This window comes from Falco naumanni (assembly GCF_017639655.2).
Source record: "Falco naumanni isolate bFalNau1 chromosome 23 unlocalized genomic scaffold, bFalNau1.pat SUPER_23_unloc_2, whole genome shotgun sequence".
Lineage (NCBI taxonomy): Eukaryota > Metazoa > Chordata > Aves > Falconiformes > Falconidae > Falco > Falco naumanni.
In genome coordinates, this window is record NW_024427352.1 from 142,397 (window position 1) to 157,090 (window position 14,694).

Genomic DNA, 14,694 nt, shown 5'->3' on the forward strand with positions numbered 1-14,694 from the left:
GGTGGTTTCCACAAATCCAGAACATTTGATGGAGGCCAGCACCGTCACAGAGTGCCCGTTGCCTGCCCCTGCCTGCGCTCACAGGACTGCCATGCAGCACGGCGGTGACCAAGCTGCCAGAGCACTCAGGCCTTACACCAGAGCAAGGGGTCAGAAGGGGAGTGTGTAGGTAGAAGGAGGACAGTATTGGAGAGCCAAGGGCTGCTGTTCCCTGGCAGTGCTGCCTTGCCAGGAACTTTTCCCCTCCGTCTGTGGACTCAGGAACTGTCCCTGCAGCTCCAGAAAGGCCTTGGAAGGAAGAATCCCAGGAAAATTAAAGTTGCTTAATGGCCCTTTGGCTTTGTTAGACAAAGAGAGAGCAGGGCACCTTCAGAAAGGAAAATCACAGAAGAAATTAGAATGGGAATGACCGCTTTATCAGAAATTAAATACCACAAGCAAATGCAAAAAATTCAGAAGACAGTCTGGGTCTGTGATGAATTACATTATAAACGCTATTCATAATGTTAATGCTTCAGAAGAACATCCAGCTATCAGTTTGCACATTGCACCCTTGAGCTCCTCATTCCTCATGCTGTAGATGAGGGGGTTCACTGCTGGAGGCACCACCGAGTACAGAACCGACACCACCAGGTCCAGGGATGGGGACGAGATGGAGGGGGGCTTCAGGTAGGCAAAATACGAGGTGCTGACAAATAGGGAGATCACGGCCAGATGGGGGAGGCACGTGGAAAAGGCTTTGTGCCGTCCCTGCTCAGAGGGGATCCTCAGCACAGCCCTGAAGATCTGCATGTAAGACAGAACAATGAAAACAAAACACCCAAAGAATAAAAAGGCACTAGCCACAATTAGCCCCACTTCCCTGAGGTAGGTGTGTGAGCAGGAGAGCTTGAGGATCTGTGGGATTTCACAGAAGAACTGTCCCAGGGCATTGCCTTGGCAGAGCGGCAGTGACAGTGTATTGGCCGTGTGCAGCGCAGCATAGAGAAACCCACTGGCCCAGGCAGCTGCTGCCATGTGGACACAAGCTCTGCTGCCCAGCAGGGTCCCGTAGTGCAGGGGCTGGCAGATGGCCACGTAGCGGTCATAGGCCATGACGGTGAGGAGAGAACACTCTGCCGAAAGGAAAAAGACAATCAAGAAGAGCTGTGCAGCACATCCTGAGTAGGAGATGTCCCTGGTGTCCCAGAGGGAGTTGGCCATGGCTTTGGGGAGAGTGGTGGAGATGGAGCCCAGGTCGATGAGGGAGAGGTTGAGGAGGAAGACGTACATGGGGGTGTGCAGGTGGTGGTCGCACACTACGGCGGTGATGATGAGGCCATTGGCCATGAGGGCAGCCAGGTAGATGCCCAGGGAGAGCCAGAAGTGCAAGAGCTGCAGCTCCCGTGTGTCTGCCAATGCCAGGAGGAGGAACTGGGTGATGGAGCTGCTGTTGGACATCTGCTGCCTCTGGGCATAGGGTCCTGTCACAGGAGAAAAAGACAGTGATAATTTATGGGAGACTTCTGCAAGCAAAATCAAAGCCATTTCCCACAGACCATCCCCCCGTCACACACAGACATCCCTCTCTTTTCTCAGAGACCTTCCTGCAGCTGTGTGGCTGCAGCCCTGCTTGGTGCTGGCCGTGTGGGCGATGAAGAGCAGGGCATCTGCCCACGGGCTCTTGACCAGCCAGCCCCACTCTGCAGCAGTGGGTGGGGGCAGGGACCAGTCCTGGTGTTTAACTTTGTCCTGTGAAACCAGTGCCAACGCAGAAGGGCTGGTCAGCGTCTGCAGCGCCAGTGCTAAGGAACGGGAAGGGTGAAGGCATTTTAAGAGAGTTTTAGGTTTTTTCACAGCTCCCCCCCATCTCTCCTGTTGAGTATTCTCGGATGACAGAAAAGCAGAGCATTTTGGCTGCCCTCCGGTGGAACAGAGTGAGGTCTGTGAGGCAAGAGGATTGCCTGTGGGTGAGTGCACAGTGAGGGGAGGTGGTCTGTCCATCTGGTTCCCAGTTTCTGTGGGCTTGCACCTTCCTGAGATGAATGGTGGCCACACTCCCATGTTGCCCTGAAATACCACAAGGCACTGCTGAGAACAGACTGACCCACCACAGACCAGTAAAGGTTGTAGACGTTCATCAGAACTCAGCATCCCACCCACAGCAAAGGATACACAGCTCATTTCACCCACCCCAACAGCATTTTCTCCATCACAGAAACTCTACGCTTCTACGTGGGGCTTTCAGATCACTAATGGGTGCGAGGGGACAGGTTTCCATTCTGGAGGGCAACTCACTGCTTGGAAGGGAACTTCAAGGAGGTAGCCAAGTGCCCTAACAAGAGCATCAGATTGAGGGAGAGCCAGCCCCTTGCCCAGCCCCACATAGGGCATTGCCCACAGCCCCACAGGTGAGAGGAAAGCTGGGACACTTGTTCCCATGGACACACCTGCAGGAGAGGACCCACAAGGTCAGAGTGTGACTCTGCAGCTGAAACACCCATCCCCAGAGAGCCTGACAGCAAGAGGAAGAGAATAAAACTAACCCCAAAAGGCAGAGAAAGAAGTAAAATTGCACTGACGGTCTAGGTAAGAGTGTCCAGGGCGAGCGTGCCAGGCACTGAGGGCAGCGCTGCCCTTGCCCAGCTCTGCTCGCCACCTCCCACACACCGACATTGCCGGGCAGCTGCTCTCAGCCCCTGTGCTCTGCAGAGGGACCGGGGCACGTGGCTGCAGAGCTGCACCGCGGCTCTGCTGGAGCTCTGGCTGCAGAGGGGGTGGCTCACACCTCGGGACCCCCAGCCCTGAGGGCAGAGGCTTTGCTGGGGGGAGAGCAGCCAGGGGGATGCCTCAGAGAAAGGGGTCTGCACTGCACATGGTCAGAGAGAGCTTTCTGATTCTGCTTTCAACAACAATTCTGTCTGAAGTTTCCTATCAGTCCTTGCAATATCCTGGATGTCAGGAGATTTTCCTTGTGGGAGGTATCTCCCTGTGCCAGGTCTTTCCCTGTCAGTGCTCACAGACCACATCTCTGCCTCTGTGCACTGGCCCCGCACAAACGTGCCTCTCTGCAGGGCACTGGCTGGGCGCAGGGTCCTGTCCGCAGGGGGAAAAGGGCAGCTCAGAACGACCCTGATGGCTCCAGCAAAGGTGCTGCTGCTGCTGTTCATAGGCGGAGGAGTGGCTGAGGGCACTTCAGGAGGCTCCTGGCAGACCTCCTCATCACTCAGAGTTACAGCTGGCAGTCTCAGGGACATCTTCAAACTCGAGATCTCCATTAACATTTCTGCCTTCCCTCTCCTGCCCCCAACAACAGAAAACTGAAAACACAGATTGAGGAGAGCCCTGGATTTATCATAGCAATCCCTGCGCTGACCTTCGATACGAAAAGTCTTGTCCAGACATATTCTGAGGGTAACCTATACTTCTAAGCGGCGCTCACCCATGCAGCACACTCTCAACAGCAGAGAGATCCTTCCCTCTCGGGGCTCAGTCCATACGCCCCCAGAGCTGTGGGGAGCCCCCCGGCAGGCTGAGAGCTGCCCCTGGCAGGCGGCAGAGCCCCTGCCCCAGCACACAGCCCCCGCGGCTGCAGGGACCCTGCTGGCAAGGACAGCCCTGGGCACCCCTGCCTGCACAGCCACCTTCACAGCCCTGCAGCCGGCCCTGGCACAAGGCAGCCCACATGCCCTGGCCCTCCCACGCTGCAGCAGGGAAGCCCTGCTCTGCAGCACACTGGCCTCCTCCACAGCAAAAGGCTCCCACACGGTCCCACAGGCTGGGGGTGCCCCAGCTGCTGCAGACCCGGCTAGCAACTGCAGAGGCATTGCCCTGCAGCCACACACTTACCCGCTCAAGGGCTCTGCACATTTCTCCAGCAGGGAGCTCTCAGCAGCCTCCCACCAGCCTTTGAGCTCTCCCTGCCTCCCTCCTCTGCCCCTCTGGGCTCCCTCCAGCTGTCCCTGGGGCTGCAGGGGAACCTGCTGGGCAGCAGGATGGTGCAATCACTGATGTTTGTCTCTCAGCTCTGCAGACACTTATTTCCAGCAGTGGAATTTCTCCTACTAGAAAAAAAAGCTTTCAGCATGAGTGTCACCTTTTGTTAACCCTTCAGTAGCCAGTACAGAAGGAAGCTCACATGAAAGCAGCTCAGATCTCCAGTGTGGGGGTTTGGGGTGTGATGTCTTCAGCTACTCTCACACAATGCAGGCATGTAACTCTGGGTTTGTAGTCTCAGGGCTCAAGACTCAGCTCTCCCTTGCCCAGGCCATGTCTCTGCTCTGAAGCAAAGCCTTTGCACCCACGGGCTCGGGGACACTTGGTACCCGGCTGCCTTATGGCCAGGCACAGCTGGGCTGGTGCCACAGCTGGGGGGCTTCAGCCCAGATGTGCAGCAGTGCCCTCAGCCAGGGGCCCACGCAGAGGCAGCTGGAGCCCGTCCTGTTGCAGACACAGCTGTGACACTGAGGGAACCAAGTGCCAGGGCAGGTGGCAGAGCTCAGCACAGCTGCTCGGCAAGGACAGCAGCCTCCAACAGGTCCAACATTGAAAATGGAGTTTATACTTCTGAGGCAATTCCAGGGAACCCTAAGGAGCGTTCCCTCCTTCTGCACAGGCCACAGCCTGCCAGTGTGTGACCTGCCACCTGCACTCTGCTGCTCTTCTGCCTCACTGCCCCTGGGAGATGAGACTCCACCATTTCTTTGCTCCTAGAACCAAGGTGGACACAAATGATGCAGGGTTTCAGATCCAGGTGAGCATCACAGCTGTTGGCCTATCTGTCAACTGTGCTAGAATGCCGATGCAAAGAACCTGCAGACACCTAAAGCAGCATTGTCACTGCGCTGCCCTGTGACTGTCAGTGGGTGGCTACTTGACCACTGGCAGGATCCCACCAAGCTGCTCCCACCTTCTTCACTCACCTTGATGTCTATAGGGTTGTTCTCTCACATAATTCTCACCCCTCTCCCTTTGTGTTTGGTCCTTTCTGCCATAGGGTATCACAGAGGTGCCACTAGAATTGCTTATTGGCTCAGGTTTGGGCAGGGGCTGGTCCATTTTGGAGTCAAATGAAAGTGGCTGTTATGGCCATGGAGTCAGCTCTTGATCTCTTCTCACCTTTGCCAGCCCTACAAACACCTCCAAACCGCTCCCAAACCCTGGCCATGTAAACCCACAGCATCTCTAAATTCCCCAATATGATGTGAGGTTATTAATCCTAAGGCTTCCTCACGCTGCTTAAATAAGACTTTTCCCCTTCCCCTCCCTGATTTAGGTTATTTCAGAGCAGTTACCCCGAACCACACCTGTGTCACCTGGGCCAAGCTCAGACATGTAACAACAAAAATAATAATGGGTACCAAGTGTCCAAGGTCACACGCAAGCAAAATGTTTTGCTGCAGAGCATGCTGGGGTGGTGGGCAGAGGTCACTGTGAAGGTGAAATGAGATGTCCCTAAGGAGAGCAATCCACGCTGTCCTTGGGACCAGAGACATGCAGGGCTGGACTGTGCAGTGCTGCAGGAGAAGGCATTGCTGCCAGTGATGCCTCTGCAGCCCCAGAGGACATGTGGTTCCGGTGAACCTTATACCCAGAAAGGACAAGGTGCTTTTGATTGTGTCCTTGACAATGGACATCCCGTGATGCAGGAACACTTTGAAAATCACTGGTCTGTTTCTCTATTGCCTCACCATAGCGATGACTTTCAACAGTGCTGGCTAACTGGGGAAGTCCAAGAAGGCTGAATGTTAGTCAAGTGCTGCCCACCTACAATAAGGGTAGGAGGGAGGATCGGGATAACTACAGGCCTGTCAACCTGATCTTAGTGCCAGGGAAGGTTGTGGAGCTGATCATCCTGAGCGCCATCGCACAGGAGCCGCAGGAAAACCAGGAGGTCAGGACCAGCCTGCATGGGTTTATGAAAGGCAGGTCTTGCCTGATGAAGCTGATCTCCTTCTGGGACAAGGTGACCTGCCTAGTGGATGAGGGAAAGGCTGTGGATGCTGTCTACCTGGACCTTAGGAAAGCCTTTTGGCTCCATCTCCCACTGCATTCTCCTGGAGAAACTGGCTGCTCATGGCTTCGGTGGGTGTTCTCCACGCTGGGTTAGAGCTGGCTGGACAGCCAAGCCCCAAGAGGGGGAGTAAATGGAGTGACATCCAGGTGACGATGGCCCATAAGGAGTGGTGTTCCGCAGGGCTCAGTGTTGGGGCCAGTCCTGCTTCAGAACCTCATCAATGACCCAGACAAGGGGACTGAGTGCACCCTCAGTGAGTTTGCATACAACATCAAGTGGGGTGGCAGTGCTGATGTCCTTGAGGGCTGGAAGGCTCTGCAGAGGGGTCTGCACAGGTTGGACCATTCGAGTGAGTCCAACTGTATGAAGTTCAACCAGGAGAAGTGCCAGTTCTGCACTTGGGTCACAACAGCCCCCCACAACGCTACAGGCTTGGGGGAGAGTGGCTGGAAGGCTGCCTGGTGGGGAAGTACCCTGAGGGTGCAGGTTGACAGATGGTTGAGCATGAGCCAGCAGTGTGCCCGGGTGGCCAAGAAGGCCAATAGCATCCTGGCTTGTATCAGAAAGAGCGTGGCCAGCAGGACCAGGACAGTGATTGACCCCCCGTACTCGGCACTGCTGAAGTCAAACCTCGACCAACGTGTTTCTGTTTTGGGCCCCTCACTTCAAGAGAAACGTTGAGGTCCAGGAGCGTGTCCAGAGAAGGGCAACAAAGCTGGTGAAGGGTCTGGATCCCTGCTTGGATGAAGAGTGGCTGAGGGGACTTGAGTTGTTTAGTGTGGATAGTAGGAGGCTCAGGGGGGACCTTACTGCTCTCTAGAAGTACCTGAAAGGAGGTTGTAGATGGGGTGGGTAGGACTGTTCTCCCAGATAACAAGTGACAGGACAAGAGGCAACAGCCTCAAGTTAGACCAGGAGAGGTTCAGATTGGATATGAGGAAAAACATCTTCACTGCAAAGGTGCTCAAGCATTGGAACCAGGGAGCTGGTGGAATCATCAGCCCTGGAGGTGTTTCAAAAAGAGGTAGATGCAGTTCTTCATGGCATGATTTAGTGATGGAATTGGCCGTCCTGAGTTTACATTTGGATTTGATGATCTTTAAGGTCTTTTCCAAGCTAAATGATTCTCTGTTTCTGTGCTTCTATGATATCGCAAGCCTACCTAGACGAGTTGCTGAGAATGTTGATTTAGCTGACCCTGCCTCAGCTGGAGGGGTGGACTCGATGACCTCCAAAGGTCAGTCCAACCTGAAAAAACACCATAGAGCTATAAAGGCATATATAAAATGTGTCAACACAAATAGAGGGGCTCAGCTGAAGATGAGCTTGTGGGAAATGGCTTGCGGGAAAGATATTTGACAAATCTGATGAAACAAGCATGCTTTTCTGTGGTCAGGACCTGGGCCAGAATGAGGGTGATGGAGGGGTGTGGTATTGGGAGGGAAAATCAGTCTCAGGAACTCCTCATGCAGGAGGACGTGCCTGGCTGTGAGGGGCCTGTGAGGTCAGTTCTGCCTCTGGAGGTGACAGGCCAGCATCAGGAACGTGGCTGGGACAGTCCCTCTGCCAAGGGACCCCATAGGCCCCATCCAGGAGAAGGGCTGGGATAGGGGTTGTCACGTCCATTGCACCTGGGGACATGATGGGACAGCAGCAGGCACATGGCTTGGTCATGTCCCAGGGAGAAGGTGAAAGGCCAGCAGCAGTTACGTGGTTTGGGAGACCATGGGAGTATTCCTTCTCTCTGGTGAGAGAGCAGAGCATAAGAAAAGGCTTCCTGGCTGCATTCCCTGCGGGAAGGGTATTTTCTGAGATGGTAAACCTTTCCTGGGCAGTGGAAAACAGCAGGAGAGAGGAAAAAATGTCACAAAGTTTCAACTTGGAAAGCAGAGACTGGACCTCAGCAGGAAGATCTGTCACTTCAGGGGTCCTGCTGCAGTGCCAGAGCTCAGCCAGAGGGAGCCTGGATCAGCCCATGGTTTGTGTTTCAAGGAACAGCCGGTGAGAGTGGAGGTACCTCAGCGAAGGTATGGCAATGTTGGGGTGAGAGCAAGGCAGGGCAGCGAGATGGTGCCTACAGCCTGCAGGGAAACAGGGGCAGGGCTCCAACCATGCAGGACAGCCTATGGTGGGGATGGCAGAGGGCACTGGCAAGGCTGGAAGGCACCCCCAGAACCCAGGTCTGTGTCCCCTTGGCTATGGCAGCTGTCTCTACCAGGGAAGGCTATGAGAAGACATGATGTCCTCACGGCACGGGGGCATCGTTGCCTCCTTGCAGCCCCATGGGGAAGCTGGAAGTTGCTGTGCCATTGCTGTCCTTCACTGGGCATTGGATGCCCACCTTCCATGGTCCCCAGGAAGAGCCCTGAGCCCTGTGTGAGGGACAGCACCGACCTTCCCACAGGCTGCAGGTCACGGCTTGGCCTTTCTGCTTCATCAAGCAAGCCAAGGCTTTGCTCAGCAGCAGAGCTGCCTGCACAGCGCCTTTGCCTTCCTGCACTCACAGCCTCCAAGGATGGGCTCTAACAAGGCCATGGGGAGGCTTTCTCGGTCATGGCCCTCAGTGGGGCCCATTAACGCTTCCAGGGGCTGTGGGCTTGGCTCCTGACTTGGTGTTCTTGAGAGGTTTCTTCAGTGTCCTCTGAACACCTGCAGTTCACAGCACCACAGACACCCTGGGCTCATTACAAGGCAGAAAGCCCTTAGGAGCCCTGTCTCCTCCATCAGGGACACCTGGTCTTCAAGTTTGGCTCCTACACTTAATGAGGTAAGTTTCAGCAGTACAGTGAAAGAGGAAGGCAGGTAATGAGCACGTTGGAGAAATGATAGAAGGCTTTTCCAATTGCTCTTCATGCACAGTGTCTCCTGAGGAGATGCGGACAGGTAGGAAAATCAGTCCCTGGAGCTAAACACAGCGTGGACAGCCTTGCTTGTCAGCTCTCCAGCCCCACTATTTTTTTCCTCAGCCCCATGAGACTTACATCACTTGACATCAGACTTCTTCAACCAACTCTGCAGCTGAATATAACAAGTTCTTGGCAGTAATTATTGGCTGCTTTCCTTAGAGAACGGGGTTTAAACAGGAATAAAAGAGGGATTACATATCGTGTGCGTGTGTGTGTGGGGGGAGTGTTATAGAAATTAATAAATAAAAAATATATTTCTCAGCTCTATAATTGTTAGTTCAAGCAAATCCCCATGAGGTCTATTGCCACAACTGAAGAGTTGCCCATAGGGAAAATTACAGACACTACTGAAAGACAGTCCAACTTTTCCTCTCTGAACCTTAAAGCAGAAGCTACATAGGTAAAATGGATTGGAGTGATCACAGAGGAAGAGGAGAAAGGCATCTGGGGATGAACTTCTTAACCCATAGCTGTAAATCAGGAAACCAGGAAGTCAGCGTATTCCCAATGTCTTGAATTCCAGAGAAGGTGTGAACTTCCTGGGACTCATGACAAATATTAGGATGTTTCCAAATCTTTTTTTGTATCTGTAAAAGTTCTCCCACTTTGATCTACGTATATGCAACAACTGGTATTAAGAACAGCACAGACTCTGCCTTGAGATTCCAGCTTCATATCTAATGCCATTCCATTTTGCACAGCTATAGGGGCTATTCCTCACACTTCTTCCTGCAAAGCCTTTATGGCACCTGCAGGGTCCTTGGGCATCTCTTCCACTCCTGTGCATCTCTTTATCACTGCCTTCTCCAGTTCAGGAACTGCTAACCAAGGAGTAACCAAGGCCACAAGAAGGCTGATGATCTGGGCTGTCATTATGACACCCATTACATCTGAGAAGCTCATAGGCCAGTAGGAGGCACGTGGCCATGAAGGTGAGTTTGAGGTCCCTGGAGTGTCCAGTTCCCTTGGGGGATTGGCCATCAGCAGCCCAGCTGGTTATGGCTGCAGTAAGAAAGGCACTTGGACTCTGAGACAAAGTGTCATTTCAAATGGCCTTGGTTAGAGCAAACTCTCTACACACAGAGACAATCGTGTCAGCTGTATGCCGTCCCTTCCGAGGCCGGGAACACGGAGTTTCCAGCGTTGGGAGAGTGGTGCAGCAAGTGGTGCAGATCCTGCCTGCAGAAGGCTTATCCCACACTGCTCCTGTCAGCTCTTGAAGTGTTTTCTTCCAGGGAAACCCATTCTAGTCATCACTTCTTGTGTTCTAAGAGGAGATGTTCACTTGGGAGTTGGTAACTGTAGTCCCAGGTAAAGGTAAGGGCGTGCGCTTGGCCATTCACCAGCATCTTCCTGCAGATTTCTTCTTGCAATATGGCTTGTTCTGCAACCCAGGGACACACTCAGCTCAGCACAGCCTGAAGGCCAAGAGGTACGTGGAGCACAGCACAGGCCTGCTCAGATTTTCTGTGACACTCATCACTAACTCCTCCGTGTGCAAAGGTCTTCTGCTCAGATTCTCTCAACCTCCTGATGAAGGTTAGAAGGAGAACGATATCTCCTTTAGACCGCTAGAGAAATAGGTTTAATTCAAGGGTTGGGTTGATTGGAAAGTGGAAGATGATCCCCCACCAACATGGCAGAAATGCTTTGCTGGACTTGTTTTGAACAAAAAGACAAGGCAGGAATGGTGAAAAATGTGGACGGCACCTTTCAGTCAAGTATGGGTGACGCTGGTAAAGTAGAAATCAAGGGCAAGTCAGCAAGACAAATTGTAGCAGGGCTGAGTAGAGAGGAAAGACCACCTCCACCAACCCTTGGGCAGTGCTCTTCCTAATGCAGCCCAGGATGCCGTGGGCCTTATTTGTTTGAAAGGTGGAAATCAGGAGAAGAGGAGGTCTGGGGACACCTAATAACAGCCTTCCCATATCTTCTTGGGTCATATCAGCAGGAAAAGGCAGCCAGGTTCTTGCCTGTTGTGCATGATGGGAGGATGAAGGCCAATGGGCATCAGCTGAAGCAAGGGAAGACAATGTCCTTCCCCAAGAAGACAGTCAAGCAGTGGATCAGATGTCCCTCAGAGCTTGTGCCATGTCCATCCTTGGAGGTTTTCAAGCCCCACTTGAAGGAAAGCCTGAGCTACTTGCTTCAAACCCATAACTGATAGTTCTCTGAGCAGCATGTAGGCCTGGACACCTCGGGAGGTCCCTTCCAGCATGAATGATTTTGGATCTTCATCCACTATGGATGTTGCCTTCATGATGGCAGGGAAATCGCTCAGGTTTCCAGCAGCTGTTGAAGCCTAACAGAAAGTTGGTCGGATGACCTGCAATATTCCTTTCCCACTCCAAGCTTTGCTGCTCAGATGCAGGGCTGCTTGGCTGGTTCCTATTGATTCCTGTTCTTCACCCTTTCCTACCTTTTCCCCACCTTTCCCATGCACAGTTGCTTCTCCTTGACTACCCTTGTATCCTCCCACGCAAGCAGCCCACCCCTCCTTTCCCTTTCCTCCCTGGCCATTGTCTGTCCTCCTTTGGTGATTCTTTGGAGGTTTTCACCATAAGTGGCCACTCAGACAAGGGATTGATCATCCCCCTTGACTCAGCATCATCCCCCTTGACAGAGCACTGCTGTGGCCACATCTGGGTTATCTGTGCCTGGGCTTTGAGGTTTCCCATTCTGGAGGAATAGGGAAAAACTGGAGAGGCTGTGGAGGATACTTGCCTGGATGGAGTTTGGAGTGTGTGGAGAGAGACTGAAGGTGCTGGGCTTCTTGAGACCGACCAAATGGATCCTCAGGCACTACAGTAGTAGCATGCACCTGCTTGAAGGGGGCTGTCAGAGATGTCAGAGATAAGGGAGTGATTCCTGATAGCGGCAGGAAGAGAAAACCTGCACAAAGTGCTGCTTGGAAGGGTAAGATTGGATGTGAGGAAAAAGAAATGTCCCTCGGAGGGTTGCCCTCTGATGCCAGAGTTCACCCAGAGGGAGCCTGGATCAGCCCATGGCTTTGAGTTTCAAGGAACAAGCAGGGATGAGGGGAGAAACTTCAGAAAAGGCAGAGAAATGTGGGTGTGAGTGCTGGGTAGGAAAGCAAGGAAGAGTCCAACCCCCAGAGTGGAAAGAGGTGCCACATGGACAGTGTAGGGCAACTTGCGGTGGGGATGGCCCAGGGCTGCAGCAAGGCTGAATGGCCCAACTGGGGGCTGAGGCCTCTGTCCCCCTGGCAATGGCAGTTGCCCATGTGATCGAGGCCTGTGACATGAAAATTGATTTGGAGGGTCTTCTGTTTTGCCCTCCAAGAGCTTGGGGGTCAGGGCTTGGTCTTTCTGCTTCACAAAAAAAATCAAAATGTGTTTTGCAGCATTACAGCCACCGACACAGTACCTTTGCCTACCTGCAGGTCTGGCCTCTAATTAGCTACTCTAACGAGTCCATGGGGACGCTTTGTCAGCGATGGCCCTCAGCGGGACCCATCAATGTTTGAAGGTATTTTCAGTGTTGCTTCTGACTTACATTCCTTCAGTGGTTGGTTCAGTCTGCTCTCAGTAGCTCAGGTTCATGGCAGGAGCCCCCAATGCCCTAACGAGGTATTTGCCTTTTTGTCATTTCCTTCAAGTCTTCAAGACATGTGCAGCTAATTGGAGCTGTTTCATTCATATAAACAAGGGAGAAGATTTCAAAGTGCACCTGAAAAGAATTATATTTTATTTCATAGGTTATATTTTGCTACTTTTTAGGTTAGAGGGGAGGTTCTAGCAGCAATCTCCAAGTGATAATGATGCAGAGGTTCTCCTGAGGAGGTCTGGACTGGTAGGAAACGCAGTCCCTTGAGGTCTGACACAGGATGGACAACCTTGCTCTGAATGTCCCCAAGACCACCCTTTTTCTCATTGTCCCCTGGCACTCACATCCCTTCTCCTTACCTCAGACTTCTCCCCTCAGTTCTGCAGGTGGGTGCTGCAGCTCCTTTGCACCCTCACCCACCTGTTTGCCTTAGAGGACAGGCTGCACTCAGGCGCAGAAGAATTTTTCCAGTTTGCAAGCAATGTGAAGAATGATCAAGTGTCATAAATAAGCAAACAGCCTCCACAAGCAGATGCCAATCCTAAGCTGTCTCTGATGAGGTGCCTTTCTGCAAGGGACACTCTCATGAGAAATCTTTTAGGTGCTAGATACGGAAATATAGATCTAAACACAAGGAAAGAGTTGGGTAAGGAGACAGTTTGGCTGTGGGGAGACATGCAACCTTTTCCTTCCTGAAGCTAAAAACAGCAGCACAGGTGAGAGGTACCTGTAAGTCCAAAGACTAAAGGGAGGAGAAAACTGGTGAATAACTGAAAGAGCCTTTGCTGAGACAGTCTGCTGAAAATATGGCTCACACACCCACATTCATATTATACAGAAATGTTTTCAAATTGCCAACATCAAAAAAGTAAAAATGTAAAAATAATCCTATAAGTATTAATCTTACATACACGGATAGACCCCAAATTATCAAACCTTTCAGTCTTCCAACTAAAACACGGATTTCCAATATTACCTTAATATTAAAACAGAATCAGAGTTCAAATACCAAAACAGAATCAGAGTTCAAATTCCAAAACAGAATCAGAGTGCAAATACCAGAAAAGAATCAGAGTTCAAATACCAAAACAGAATCAGAGTTCAATTATCGGAACAGAATCAGAGTTCAAATACCAGAACAGAATCAGACTTCAAATACCAAACCAGAATCAGAGTTCAATTATCGGAACAGAATCAGAGTCCAAATACCGGAACAGAATCAGAGTGCAAATACCAGAACAGAATCAGAGTGCAAATACCGGAACAGAACCAGTTCTTTGAGCTAGATCTGTTCTTTTTAATAGACGTGCTGGTAACAATGAGCGCACCTGTATTTCTTCCAGCTTATTTCTTACAGCTAGTTTGATACCTGAGGGCAAAGCTCACTGTGGGGACATGTACCCTAACTTTGTGTATTCTAGTTTTCTGATCTCATATTTTGCTTAATACAGTGTTTTGTAAGAGGTTGTTTCAATTTGGCAACCTTAATTCTGAGTTAAAAACACTTCCTATGTCAACTGTCTAGGCAGTGTTCAACACCTGTTAGATGCCCTTTTGGAGAGGATATGAATATAAGAGGATATTTTGGAGAGGATATGAATATAAGAGGATATTTTGGAGAAGAATAGCTTTTATTTTGTTTTATTGGTTTTATATTAGTTTTATTATAAGATAACATTGAGTGATCTTTGGTTTTATTTCTTTTGGTGTTGTGTTGTGTTTTTTTAAGGAGAATACTAGTGTTCAAAGTGAAGCCAGGACATCAGAGACAGAAGAGAGACAATTCACTTCAGGAGCTGAGCCTGTGAACAAATCTGTAGGACAGACAGATTCATCTGTAAAATCTTCCTCCAGGAAAAGACGCGGTTCAGACACAGGCAACTCTCTCGGCAAGAAAGATTCTACGTTTTCTCAGAGATTACGGCGACAGCTACTCTGAAACTATTACAGAAAGGGGAGAGTAGAAGAATTTAGTTGTTGCCTGCCGTGTAAGTACCCCATTGTTCCTTCAGTTAAAATATTGAACTTGTACAACCTCTTAGTGTACTTACCAACACACTTCTATAGATACGCTTATGCTAATTACTCTGATGTGGGAAAGGGTATAAATTATGTAAGTAAATAAAACTTGAAGTTCTGGGAGTTGTGCCAGAAACCTGGATGTCACAATATTGAGATTAAGTCCATAGATGTGTTTGCTGGAGGGCGACAGTGCTGTGAAGGAAA

General features: G+C 51.2%; 1 pseudogene; it reads right to left on the minus strand.

Moving 5' to 3' along the window:
* Positions 1–499: 499 nt before the first annotated feature.
* LOC121081964 lies at positions 500–1,448 on the minus strand (annotated as a pseudogene).
* Positions 1,449–14,694: the final 13,246 nt, after the last annotated feature.